The sequence below is a fragment of the Mustela lutreola genome, chromosome 14, assembly GCF_030435805.1.
Source record: "Mustela lutreola isolate mMusLut2 chromosome 14, mMusLut2.pri, whole genome shotgun sequence".
Taxonomy (NCBI): Eukaryota; Metazoa; Chordata; class Mammalia; order Carnivora; family Mustelidae; genus Mustela; species Mustela lutreola.
Window position 1 is genome coordinate 65,077,364 of NC_081303.1, and position 14,807 is coordinate 65,092,170.

The 14,807-nt window shown below is 38.8% G+C and overlaps 1 long non-coding RNA gene across 1 annotated transcript in view; it reads left to right on the forward strand.

Annotated features, from left to right (window-relative positions):
• Positions 1–4,568: 4,568 nt before the first annotated feature.
• Positions 4,569–14,807, forward strand: part of LOC131814892 (uncharacterized) — a 36,132-nt gene continuing 25,893 nt past the window's right edge. The window contains exon 1 of the long non-coding RNA XR_009347489.1: positions 4,569–4,664. This is a non-coding gene — a long non-coding RNA (uncharacterized LOC131814892). The remainder of the gene's footprint in view (positions 4,665–14,807) is intronic.

Below are 14,807 nucleotides of genomic sequence, written 5' to 3' on the forward strand. Positions count from 1 at the left end.
ACTCAGCATAATGTTCTCAAGGTCCATTCATGTTGTCACAAAATGGCAAGATTTAATTCTTTCTTATGGCTGAATAATATTCTGTATATATAAAATGGAATATATACACACCATATCTTCTGTATCCATTCATTATTGATCAACACTTAGGTTGGTTCCATGTCTTAGCTATTGTAAATAATACTGCAGTGAACATAGGGGTGCATATATATTTTTGGCTTTGTATTTTCATTTTTTTCCAAAGAAGACCTAAAGGTAGAATTGCTGAATTTTATGGTAGTTCCTCTGTAAAATTTTTTAAAAAGATTTATTTGAGAGAGAGAGAAAGCATAAGTGGGTGGGGTAGGTAGAAGGAGAGAGACTCTGAAGTAGACTCAGCGCTGAGTGCAGAGGCTGACAGGACCTTGAGATCTTGACATAAGCCAAAACCAAGAGTCCGATGTTTGGTGCCGCTCAGGGGTCCCTCCATAAGTTTTTGAGATACCTCCATACTGTTTTCTATAAAGGTTGCACAATTTACATTCCCAACAACAGTGCACAAGGGTTCCTTTTTCTCCACATTCTCACCAACACTTGTTATCTCTTGTTTGATTATAGCTTTTCCAAAAGGTGTGGCGTTTTATCTCATGGTGGTTTTGATTTTTCATTTCCCTGATAATTAGTAATGTTGAGCATTTTTTAAAATGTACCTATTGCCCATCTGTATATCTTAGGAAAGTGTTTAGCAGTTCACTCTTTTTATTGCCAAATAATAATCCATTGTATGACTACATCTCAAGCTATTTATCCATTTTACCATCAATGGTTATCTGGGTTATTTTTTTGCTTTGTTTTGTTCTGTTTATTTTTGCCATTATTAATAAAGCTTCTCTGAACATTCCTGCCATGTCTTTTTTTGTTTGTTTGTTTGTTTCTTTTTGGACACATTTTCATTTCTCTTTAGCAAATTCCTAGAAGGGTAGTTTCTGGGTCATAGAGTCAATGTATCTTTAACCTTTCAAGAAGTTGACTAATAGCTTTTCAAAGAGGTTGTACTATTTTATGCTTCCATCAGCAATATAAGAGGGTCCTGTTTGCTCTACCTTCTCCAGAAAATTTGGTGCTGTCAGCTTTTGAAATTTTAGCTGTATCTTACTATATCTTACTTCTATACATGCTTTAAACCTCACCTTATGGTGTTACTAGTTTTGCTTTAAATAGTCAATTTTTTAAAAAATTGAAGAAGCATTTTATAGTAAACCACTATTTATTATTTCTAGCACTCTATTTCTTCCTGTGGGTTCTCATTTCTATATGGTATCATTAATCTTCACCCTGAAGAAAATCCTTTGGCTTTTCTTGTAGTTAAGTTCTATCAACTTTTGATTATTTGAAGATTGTGTTGTTTTAGTCTCCTTTTTGAAGGATGTTTTAATTGATGATGTGATTCAATTCTGTGTTCATAGTGGGGTTTTCTCTTTGGTTATCTTAAAGGTGACATTCCATTATTTTCTGGCTGCTGTTGTTTCCAAATACATGAATATTAGACAGTTTTAACTATCCCATAGATACTTATATTGCTTTATTTTTCTCTGTTCTTCTATCATTTCCAATCTATCTTTTTCCCATTTTGTTCATCTATTGAATTTTTAATTATTATTTCAGTTTAATAATTTTTATTTGATTCTTCATTTTCTAGTTCTTTTTCTTTGTTGATATGCCCTATATCTTCATTCATTAAGGTCATATTTCCTTCAATACTTTGAACATATTTTCCTTCATTTCCTTGATAATATTTTCTCATAATCATTTAAAAGTTTGGTATATCCAATATCTGGGCCGATTCAGGATAAGTTTTTCTTTTTTTTTTTTCTTTTTTTTTTTTTTTTGCTTTTATTGCTTCTTTTCCCTTGATTTGGGTCCGGTTTTCCTTTTCCTTTGCATATTTTGATATTTCTGATCAACTCTGTGAATGCTACATTGTTGAGGTTCTAAAACGTATTGCGTTTTGTTTCGGTAGGAAGTTCAAGGACCAGTTGTTTACAGTAAACTTCTAAAGACTGTTTTCTGCTCTAGTACGGGAGAGCTATGGAGATCCTGAAGTGTCTCCCACCTCCACCCCGACTTGCAGGTAGAGGGAAACAATCTCCAAATTCTGTCTCCCCTGAAAATTTTGTCAGAGCCTTGTTTAAGCAATTTTAGGGCAGATACAGGTTAGGAATTCTCCCAGAGTATAGTCCTGACTCCTATGGCTTGGCCTTTCTGATACCTCAGATATGTTCTTCACTCTGGCTGTACCTAAACTCCAACATACCCAAGTACCACCCATTCCTATAATATATTTATTTTAGTCACAAACTCCAAGCAGCAACTCTCTGGATACCCTCAGCTAGTCTTGTCCTGTGCATGGTGAGCCCCGTTGTCAGCCCAGAACTTGCAGTTTTCCTCACCTGGGCTTTTGAAGAGTTCCTTCCTCCCTGGTTACCTGTCCTTAAGATTCCAGGTGCTTCACTATCCTGAACTCTGATATATACTAAGTCAGTACAGCTCAAGGCACTAAGATGGTGAACTGATGCCTCGTATAGTTGTGTAGCTTCTTGTTTTCCTTAGGAATCACAAGTGTTTCTTTTCCTCTGATCCAATGGCTGACAACAGTTGCTCATATATTTTTCTAGTTCTATGGTTGTTAATTGTGTGAGGTTCTATAGAACCATATAGATTCTATAGAACCATGTGTGAGGTTCTATAGAACCATATAGATTCTATAGAACCATGTGTGAGGTTCTATAGAACGTATATGTTCATAGAACCATAGTTCTATGGTTGTTAATTGTTAATTGTGTGAGGTTGTGTGAAGTTGTTAATTGTATGGTACCAGTTACTTTGTCTTGGCCAGAAGCAAAGGAATTCCCTTTTTAAGCAAATTTTCCCACCTCCCCTCCATGGTCTTGACACATTTGGTCTGCGAACCACACTGCCATTCCTGGACAACCTAGCCTCTCCTTTTCCTCCAGGATATTTTATTTTGTAAGCCTTTTAGTTCTTCTTTGTTACCAGATCTTTATTGGGATTATCTTCAGCTACTCAAACTCATCTTCCAGGCTGAAAATGCTGGTGTTCAAGCTGTGGGTTTCCGGTTCCTTTCCTCCCAGAATGTCCTGGGCTTCTAGTGTAAATCGGCTCATCTTCTCTTCCTCTCTCTTCTCCACTACTCTGTACAACAAACAAGTGGTACAAAAACAGCAAAATGTCCTATCAAATACTAATTCCAGGATAATAGATGCTTAGTTGCCTTCCCTATATTAACATGCCTAAGAGGGCTGCTCAGGACAATTCTCTAACTTGAGCAAACTAAATCAAGACAAAACAAAACAAGTGCATCCCAGAAGGTTTTGGTAAATAATCAAAGTTTTTAAGGAATATACTCCTAGCTCACACAGGTAGCTAGTGACAGAATTAGCTATAATGTTGCCTGTTGATCTCACAGAGGCTGCTTTTCCAGTGCATACACTTAGCAACAATTTATATTTCTTAGATTGACTAGTTGCTCAACAGAATTCAGTAGGACTGAGAAAGAGTTATACTTTGGTTGCGGTGGTGATGGTGGTGTGGGTGGGTATGGGTGGTGGCAGGCAGGTTGCCGCTGTGGCTGGAAAAGCAAGTTCTGTAGGTAGGGTGCTTCTGTGGCTGGACAGGAAATAGGGCAGGAGCTCTCAGTACCTGGGCTTGGCAGACGGGTGCTATTGGGACTGGCCCTGTCTGGTTCTCTCTATGAACTAGAACATAGTTCTAGTGAACATTCCCTAGTTTAGGGTCAGCCCCTTTTGCCTCTCTAGTGGTTTTCACATGCACAGTATCTCTGATAATACCTATCTTGCTGGTCCTCTGTGCAAAAAAACATTTCTTTCCAGACTTGAGCCTTTGGCTATGTTGGAAAAATAAATAAATAAATAAATAAATAAAAAGAACTTCAGATTCTTGAAAATCAGACGTGCCGGGCTCTGCAACCTCTGTCTCCCTATGCCCTCATTTCACTGGGTCCTGCTTGGACAAGTGACTGGGGGTGTGGGGGTGGGGTGGGAGGAGACTGCTTCTTGCCTCTGCTTTCTCCTGCCCCCTCCAAAGGTGCTCAGGGTCCACCCCCTGGTGATACAGTCTCCCCTGAGTAACAGAATGCACCCAAGCAGTCCTAAGGGGAGGGAAGCTGTCTCCCCACCCCCTCTTCACCCCCATGCCCCCCCCCCCCCCACCACAGTAACGTAGCTATGTTGCAGCTACATTCAGAAAAACCTATAGGGAGCTCCTCGGCAGGGCGACTTTGATGATTTCTTCAGACACACGGAGCAGACTGACAAATTGACTTTCAAGCGAAAGGTCAGTGCCGAGAACCGAAGGGATAGAGCATCTGGATTCACAATTAAAACGCCTGCAGAGCACGGTTTGCAGCTCCGGCGTCTCATTGTGTAGGAGGTGCTGTCGGAGGGACTCCTCTGGCAGCCCCGTCGGACTCTGGCCCGGGATTGGAGAAATAAAAATTCCTTCTGGTTGGTCTGCGCGCCTGCGCACTGCGCCCGGGACGGTGTGTGGGTGTTCGAAGGGCGCCCTTGCTCTTTGGCAAAAGCACAAACAGCTTTCTGCGAACTCAGTTCTGCCCCAGAGTTGACCTCCGGCGTGGTCGGTCCCGGGTGAGTCGCATCTCAGAAGCGCGGGCTGGGTCATCGCGGCGCCGCACTTAGCCGTGGGTTGGAGAACACCGACCACGGCGCTGGGACACCAGGTTCAATCGCCGATTTGCTCTCTGACCTTGGGTCGATTGTCTTTTCCAAGGTAGTTGGGGCTGCTCCCGGACACCTGCAGAACATGTCTCTGATCGTCCAGTTTAATAGGACGCTGGACCCCCGTCCACGCCGTTCCTCTAGGATACTTGGTCGTAGGAACAATTGTTGTTTCCAGTTTACAAAGTGTTCCCACACTCAAAGATGGGATGAAAGAAAACAGGATAGTCCTAGGAAGGGCCTGAGGTTCAAGACCTCAGAAAGCGCTGGGTGGTTTGGGGGGCCTGAAAGCCTAGAGCTCTAGTTCCTCAGGAGGCTTTATCTGCCCACCACTTGCTTTTGAGTTCTTAACTCATATCATGAAGCAGGTAGATGATAAAACCCTGTAATGACACCATTCATTATGGGATGTTTACTTTCCCCCTCTTTGCAGCAGTGAGCCCCACAGGAGATCTTTAAAACCTCTGTTGAATGATGGGACACAAACCTCTCTCCACAGTGGAGGTTCTGCGTGTCCTTCTACCTCACACAGGCCCAGCAGGTGGTTCCACTTGGGGAGCACTTAGGAAGGGATATTTATAACTCACTCTTCCCCTTCTTCCTCCTCCCAGGAAGCGGTCAAGATAATGAAATTAAGCTTCTGGTAGAAAGTGCTGAAGACTGTGGCTAGGAAGAGACAGACAGAAGCTAGGCATGGAATTCAGAAGGTCTTGATTTAAAAACAAAACAAACAAACAAACAAAACACCCAAACCCAGTGTTTTCTGACAAGAAAGAAATCCAGAGGAGAGTCTGAGGCCGGGGCTGCCAGGGTTGGGAGCCAAGGCACTTTTTGCTTTAATAATGCAGGCTTTGGAGCTATTCTGCCAGGAACTAAATCCTTCTCTGACTTACTACCTATGTGACCTTGGGCATGTTCTTCTCTGTGAAGATAAGAGTAATGATATCTATCTCACAGAATTGTGGCAAAGGTAAAATTAGTTAACATGGTGAAATGTTTAGAACAGTCTCTAGCCCATAGTGACTCTTGGTAGATATCATTAATTTTCTGTGGGAGTAATTCACCATCCTTTTTACCTTCCTCCTTCACCTGCTGCTGTCAGGTAAATATAATCTTATTTGAGCTTTATATGAGAGGGGCAGGGCAAGTAAAATTATTATCATCCTTTGATAGATGAGAAACTATCTAAGTTCTTTCTTTGGAGCCTTCAGGTTCCCGATTCTTGCTTACATTTTTTCTTGTCTTTCTCCTGTTCACTTTTCAGATTCATTTCATTTTCTATTAAGTAAAAGAGTCAGTTATATTTATATATTTATGTATAACAAATATTTGTTGAACAACTTCTGCATACCAGAATGCTTGGAACATAAGGTGAATAAGACCTATTGAGTCCTTGCTTTCGTGGGGATTATAACTTCATGCTTTTCTTGTCTTCTGTCTTAGAATCTAAGCTCCTAACTGATCTGATTTATCTTTATATCCACCAAAGTATTTAGCAAAAAAGATCAGTAAGTATTCAAATGCTTGTTGATGTAATACTTACAGCAAATATTTGAGTACTTACAAATTTAGACACTGTTAATTGTTTTACATTATCTATTAAATCCTATAATAACAGTCCTAAGAGATAGGTATTTTCATTTTATGGATAGAAAAACCAATATGAGAGGCCTGCTTCAGTTCACTCCAATGGTAAGTTAGTGCCAGCACTTGGCCCGTCTTTGGATGGCCCATACTTGAAAATACCATGTTTTCAACTTGGAAGAAGTTGAGCTAGATGGGCTCTGTTAAATTATCTGAATAGATGGGCAAATTAAATCTCAACGCTCTTAAGTTGAGAGTTGCATATATCTGTACTACCCTTTGACCTTTTTCACTTGACCCTCTTTGTATTCCCTCAAAGAATGAAATTTCCTACTTGGACTAAGGCATTGCCTGCAAGGCATCCCTGTTTCCCTGGCATCCATGTTTGGTGATAAATTTATGCTCTCTTGCATCCTGTTGGCAAGGAAACAGCAAACTAGAGGCTGGGCCACAACCCCAGGAAATAGAAACATCGGTCATTCTGCTTGCCACCCTGCTTGAAACATAGGGGCCTATTTTTAGACATATGTAGAGCAAGGAAATAATTAAACAGTAGCTTGCCTAGTGACTAAGTTAGAAGTCTGCATTCTGTGAAGACAACACAGATTTTAAAATATTTATTTTATTTGATGAATGATTGGTGCATTTTGGTCCCAGCCAATAGGTTGTCAAGTACACAGAACTTGTTTTAGTGTTTTTGCTTTACCAGAGAGATGAGTAATCCTTATTTCTTAATCTAAGTTTTATGGTGAGCTTTGAAAATCATTCACTCTTCAGGATACATTTAAGGACTATTTTTAAAATGAAAAACTGGAAATATGATCCCCATTTCTATGTCTTTGTTGCAACAACAAGATATGGCTCAGGAATTTGTTAGTACACCTTTGCTATTGAAGGAGTGCGTATTGGCAAATTGTTAAAGTGAATTTTCATGTATGCTTTGTAGAATTCACCACATTACCTTGGAGTCACTTGTTTACATATTTAAAATTAAAAAGATTAATGAAAAAAAAATTTTCTATGTAAAGAAACAAAGGATGGCCATAAGAGACGATAAGCCTATCAGTAAAAATATTTCAATTATTCAATTCTGTCTGTAGGTGTATTAAGCATCTAACACATAATTGGACACAAATACGGTCTCTAACTATAAAAACAGTCACTCATTAATGCACAGTTGTAAATACTCTGTGTGAAAATTCATACATGCGGGTTCTTTGGGTGATATTTAGAATTGGCCATCGTATTGGGAAAATGGGGGAGAACTTCAGTTTCTAGACCTATTTTGCATTAATTTTGGATTAAGTTTGGAATGAAACATCTCATATAGAAACACTTTGAAATATAGATCAAAATATAATAATCAAGGTATTAAATGTATACTCAAGTTTGCAAGAAGGAAAGGAAATTTTGTAGGGAAAAAATATAATGGAAACAACTAACAAAGAGATAGAAATCACGTGAGCTGTTGCTCTAGTTACCTTGGTTGTGGAGAGGAGATTGATCTTCAGGATTTGAGAGTCTGGGTTTTAAAGCTCCTGAGGGGATAAATGCAGACAACAATAACTGCAAACCCAAAAATGTCTCCTTTGAAAAAACCAGATACTCGTGCTCACATGGGATTATAGTTCAATATTTGTACTACTGGTGTGGGCCAGGGATACCTAGATAATGTACCCGGATTGACTAGCAGAAGGTAAAATACCTCTTTGGACGTGCAAGGTATTAATCTAGGGTATACAAGATATCCATAATAATCTCCACTGAAGATCAGTTCATTATCCACAATTACAAAACACGAATCCACCATAAGCAAAAATCACATAAAGAAAATTAGAAGGATTAGGCTGCCAAGATACTCAAATAACAATTTATTATCTTTAAGAGATAATAAAATAAATATCTCTTAGATGATGAACGACATTTTTAAAAAAGGATTAAAAATATAAACTGTATGGTGACTAACATAACATAAAAGAATAAACATATAAAGCATTATCAAAATAGATTCTGAAAAAGAACCAAATAAACCTTCTAGAAATTAAAAAAATTCATAAAAATAGTAGCTAGATGGTACGCAGATTAGATACAGCTGGTTAGGGAATGAGTACACCAAAAGGCAGATGTGAAGGAATTCCCCAGAGACAGTCCAGAAGGATTAAAAAAAATGAAAGAAAAGGAAAAAATATATATATATTTACAGATGAAGAGTCTTAAAGGATGAGATGAAAAATGTCAACATCATGCAGTAGAGGCAATGTTTTAAAAAGATAAGGCAAGAATATTCCATAGCTGGTAAGACATAAATCTTTCAAGCAAAAGAATTAAAAGACTTCTCACTTAAATGTCATGAGTGAACTTTAGGGAAGATCTTTAAGTCAGAGGCAACCAAAAAGAAAGATTGTCCACAAAAGTAGAAGAATTGGATGGTCATCTGACTTTTCACAAACACCAACAGAAGGCAGGAGGAGATGGAATCACATCTTCAGAAAGAGGAGGAGCGCAGACTCCTACTGTTTAGAATTGTACAGAATGCTAAGTTTTCATTCAAGAGTAGTGGTAAAATAAAGGTAAATTAAAGACATTTTGGGTATAGGGGCTGGTAGCTTATTAAGGGTGTGTGTGTGGAAAGACATCATTTTCATAGTTAGAGCTGATCGTGAGATTAGAACTTTTATAGGTGGAATTATACAACATCCAAAATTGCTCTCCATCTCAGATAGTGCGTCTCTAGGCAAAATCTGAACCAAGAACATTGACAAGTAAGGAAATTAAGCAATGTTTTGTTTTTAGTTGGAGCTTAGTCCTGAAACTCCAGGGCAAAGCTATAACTGAAAAATTAAGCCAGGTGAGAGGCTGCCTTCATTGTATCCTAGCTAGTCCCCATAATCTCAAACCAAAGCAGTCAAATCTGTTCAGTTTCTCTTACCTTCTTTTGATGTCCATGCATGAATTTTTTTTCTTTTTCTCTTTTTTCTTTTCTTTCTTCTTCTTCTTCTTCTTCTTCTTTTTTTTTTTTTTTTAAATGAAGAGGTAACTATAATAATCACAAGCAGCTCCAGAGAGACAGATGTGAGACACAACACAAGTGTGCCATTGCCTCATTTGCACCCACATGGGCTGCTTCTACAAGCTCTAGGAGAGTGGAGCATTTTACCCATCAGATTCTGCAAAAGTCGAAGGAAAAATGCTGTGGGGAGAAGGGATATGATAGATTTTGTTGAGTTACAAGGTGGGTGGAACTGACTGGAGGAGTCTTCCTAGGCTTTCATTTAAACCATGACATGGATTTTTTATTGCCAGTGCCTATCACCATGTCTAGTATAGAGGAAGTGCTCAGGAAATAGTTGTTGAATTAATGAATGATAGAAGATGAATGGAAAAGACAAGCAGTTGAGGGCTAGAGGATTCTTTGGGAGAAAAAGACAGACTTATTACATCTTAGGAGGGCTCTGTAAAGAATCTGTATATTTCCTATTATGCAGCAGAAATCTTCCTGGTGAGATTTTTTTTTTTTTTTTTGAAGATTTTATTTATTTATCGGGGGTGGGGGAGAGCGAGCACAGGCAGACAGAATGGCAGGCAGAGGCAGAGGGAGAAGCAGGCTCCCTGTTGAGCAAGGAGCCCGATGTGGGACTCGATCCCAGGACGCTGGGATCATGACCTGAGCCGAAGGCAGCTGCTAAACCAACTGAGCCACCCAGGCATCCCCCTGGTGAGATTTTTTGCTAAGTTTTATTTTTCTGCAGTTGGACTCTGGGTAAAATATCTAAAAATGTGTACTGCTGCTCAGAGAGAGAAGCTAAGTAAATATAAGGGGTTGTTTCCATGCCGTGGTTGAGTACTCAGGGACCACAGGAGCTGTAGACACAAATAGATTAATTAAAGGCTTCAGGCCTCATCATGAAGGCCTTGAATTCCGTATGAGAGTTGTAGCCAAAGTAGTTTCCAAAGGGTGGGACTCGGTGACTCTTTCACCTCAATATTAAGGAATATCAACTCCTACAGTTCACAGCTGCTACAGGAACTGGACGCATTTAAAGAAAGAATGACTCATTTTAGAATCCTTGTAAGCAAAGAGACTTATGTTAATGCAAGCAATGGTTTGATGGCATTTGTGGTTTTTAAATATCATCAAGCTTTTTGATAGGCATAAAATGCAAGCATTAGGAGGAATAATTATAAAAATCTGGCCAAATTTCTATTAGAGAAATTTCCCCAAAGTAATTTATGTTTGGCTTTGGTAGATACTGTGTGATGTTGTCTTTGTTTTTGCAGCAACAGATTTATCTACCCAATCATGTTTGGCTTACTCGATTATTGAAATGAATTTTGCATTGCCTGAATACTCAAAGGAAAAGGAAGGAAGCCCAGAAGACATTTACTGGCAATTAGAAATTCACATAGAGTACTCATTTGTACATAGCATGGAGATTTTCAAAGCACCTTAAAATTTATCTCATTTTAGTTTTATAGTAACACTGGGCAGACATGGATGTCAAACTCTGGTAGTTGGGGATGTTTTAACCTCATAATTCCCCACAGTCTCCAACCAATTCCTAAATAAATAACTTTTCCAAGAAAAGAAAATGTATTTGCTGTGCAAACACAGCTTCAGAACAAAATTTTCTAGTCTGCTTTAGCCTGCTCTTTCCAACTAGATCAACACTCTGTCCCTATGGTAATTGATTGCATTAATGGCCCCAAATCTTCATCCTTCTCCTATCCATACCCTTTGTAGTGGGACTTGGCAACTCCTCCCATCAAGGAGGGGGTACCTTTTCTCCACTCCTTGATTCTGACATTGGCTGTGCAACTTGTTTCAGTAGTTTTGATGTAAGTAGAGAATTGGAATATATCTGCAGGTGTCTGCTAATGCACTTGCTCTTCTACTGTTAGAAGAAAATGTCTAGAGTAACCTGTGGAATGAGGCATTAGATGCAGATTCTGCTCACCTTATCCTAGGGAAAAAAAATTCTAGGAATGTAGGAATGCAGGAAGGAAGGAAGGAAGAAAGAAAGGAAAGAAGAGGAATGAACAGATTCTGTTAAAGAGCAAAGTAATGTTAATATTTCAGAAAACATCCTTCCCCATATCTTTTATGTGTATAAATGTGTTTGTATATAGGGTGTAAGTCAGAAATTCTGTAATATACTTTATTTATACAGATGCTATAAACATTTTTCTGAATGAATAGAGCTCAACACCACCACTTTTAATATCTATAAAAGCCTCATGGAATGATTACCATAATCTATTAAAATATTTCCTTATTTGGTAAGTTGCAAAATTAGCACAATTTCCTGTCTCTCCCTATAGCCATGCTCCTTTGCTGGGTGATTTTGTTGCTCTTGCCATGAAGAGGTAAGGTTGATTGTTCCTTCTTTTGAATCTGGGCTCGCCTTGTGACTTGCTTTGGCTGAAAGAATAAAATAGAAACAACATTTTGCAAGGTCTGGTCTAGGACTCAAGAGGCTTTATATACTTCTATTTGTTCCTTTGGAATCCTGTCAAACTGCCATGTGAACAAATCTAGTTGACAGGTAACTACAGACCCATGTGTGAGGTCAGCCTAAACCTGCAGAACCACTTAGCTCAGCCATGCCCGAAGAGCCAATCCACATCTTGTTAGCTTAACAGTTGGTTATTGTTGGTGTCACCAAGTTTTGAGGTGGTTTATTTTTACAGCAAATTGATCATGCATGTACCTTTTGACAAGATTGTCAATAGTTTTTAATTTTTCTTTATTATATTCAGCTCTTTGATTAAAAAAAAAAAGATGCATTAATCTTCATGTACTTGTCCTAGTATTTCCTTGGTGTAATTGCCTAGGAGCGAGACTGTTGGATGAAAAGGAAAGCTCATTTTAAGTTATAGCCCATGTAGTGAAATTCCTCCTTGGAAAGTATGGTTAATTGATGCTTTAATCTATCATGTTCAAGAATATCTACCATGGTTGGGGTGGAGGCAGGGATTACTTTGGGTTGAGTGGTCAAGGAAGTCTTTTCTGGAGAGGTGACATTAGAGCAGAGGCCTGAGGGCAGAGGACCATGTCTGGGGAAAGAACAGTCCAGGCCAGAAAAAAGCAAACACAGAGACTAAGACTGGAGGATGCAGGAGGTGTTGGCTAGTGTGCCTGCAGCTGAACAGAGGAGGCCCGGAGGTTAGGTTGCAAAGAGATGGGGGCCAAATCAAGTAGAGCCCCCTGGCTGTGATGAGCATTTTGTATTTTATTCTGGGTCTGATGTGATGTCCTGGGAACATTACTTGGAGGGGTGTGGCATCATTGTCCTTAATGACAATGTCATTAATGCAGCAGGCCGCACCTTCCTCATTGCTCATACTTGGTAAAGTTTGGTCTGTGCTGATTGTTGTTCTGAGCATGTTTCCTGTATTAATTCACTGAACCCACCCAGGGCCAGAATTAGATGCCATCGCTGTCCTCCTGATTTTACAAACGCCATAACTAAAGCACAAAATGATTAGATGAATTCCTCAAGCTGAACCAGAATTTGAACCCAGGCAGGCAGCCTCCATACCTCTAAAACTGTGTGATTTACGTTTTAATGATGCTTCTTATGACAAGCAGCACAAGGGTGAAAATTCCCACTTTCCAGGCTATTGCAGGAACCTGGAAGGGGAAGTTTTTGGACTTCCGGTAGCTGTAAAGGTGATGAGAAGCGGCATGTAGGAATTGCTGGTAGATTCTCTTCATACTTTTATTGTTTAGAAAATCATAGCTAATCAGATTGCTAAAAAAATTGATGTCTCCCTGACATTTTATTTGAGTTTAATAGTGAGGTTTAATATTTTCCTTAATTATATTAGCTGTTTGTGTTTCTTCCGCTAATTTCTTATACCTGTTCTTCATACATTTTTGTATTGGGTGATTGTCCTTTATTGATTCCTGTGAGCTCTTTGTATATTAGATATATTAACTGACATACATTATTATATTTTTACAAATATAACTTTCAAATATAAATATAAAAAATATAGGCTTATATATTTCCTAGTTGTTGGTATTTTGACTTTGTTGGTTTCTTTTTTTGCACAATATTTTATCTTATTTTTATGCAGCAAAATTGCATTATGTTTTATGGTTTTGAATTTTCTGTCATGCTTGGAACGTTTCTCTCATCCCAAAATTATAACAGTATTTGGCCATATTTTTTCTGGTGCTTTTATGTCTGCATTTTTTTTAACTTAAATATTTGATTCATTTAAAATTTATATTGGAATCAGGAGTGAGTTGGGATGCAGCTTCATTTATTTTAAAAATTACTAGCAGATTGTTCTGCCATTATTATAAGCATATATCGTCTTTTGTGCACTGATTTAAAATCCCACGTGTGATAGACACTAAATTTACGTGTATTCTTAGTACTGTTTATGTACTCAGTTTCACGCCTGCCCTAAAATCAGGTTGGTTTAATTACGGTCACTTTATACTTGGTATTAATATCTATCGGGGAAGTACTTCCCTCTCCCCTAATTCATCTTCCATCTTCAGAATTTTCCTAGCTCTTTCTGCCGGTTCCTTCTTTCAGCTAAGTTTTAGAGTTATTTTTGAAGTTAAAACATCTTGTTACGGTTTTGATTGGGATTTTAGAATTCTGAAGTCTTGGCAGATCTTTAGGGAGATTGACATCTTTAAAAATTAAATTGAAGTGGTAGCTGAAAGGTGTTGCTGTTTTACTACTAATGCGGAGTTATTGTGACTGTGAACATGTAGCATTTGGGAGGGTTTCCTTATTGTCATCTTGTCTACCCTTTACAACCCACACCCCCCCAACACCCCGCAGAGAAACTGCAGAGTCCCATAACATAGGGGATTTTCAGGACTTTGTCCTGAATATGAGCTTTCTTCTTTAATTCGCTCCATTTTAACTCTCAGTCCCCAGAGCCGAGGCCTTGTTACTAATCAGCTCCAAACTGTAGTTTCCAGAAGAGGAATGTGCAGGAACACCAGACTGGCCCTCTGCATCTGTAACTTAACAGCCCACCGTGTGACCGATGAGTCTAGGAGCAAGCCACTTTTTCCCCCCAAACTGAAACTTATTTCATGTTAGCGCACTTTTGTTTTACAACAGTTTCCAGGTTTACGGCATCTAATATTTCATCAAATATGGTAAAGAAACCGTGAGAAGGAATTGATGCTCCTTGTGAGCCGTCTTAAGCAGATATCGCCAGATTGCTGCAAAATGATTTTTCCTTTTCAGCCCTTCTGAATTGTAATATGTTTCTGAGGCCAAATTCTTCAGGGAAACATTATGACTCTTGAAGGTCTCCAAACTTTATGCTTCAGTACAAAAGGCCTAAGGGTGAAGATTTTAAATGGATGAAGTGGAGAAATTTGCACTTCCTTAAGCAAACATATAGCATTTCCTTCCATGTGTCAGAAATGAAAACAAAAAATACAAACTAATTTGTCATGAAATTTTCCCTTTTATAATTCCCTCTTTGGTG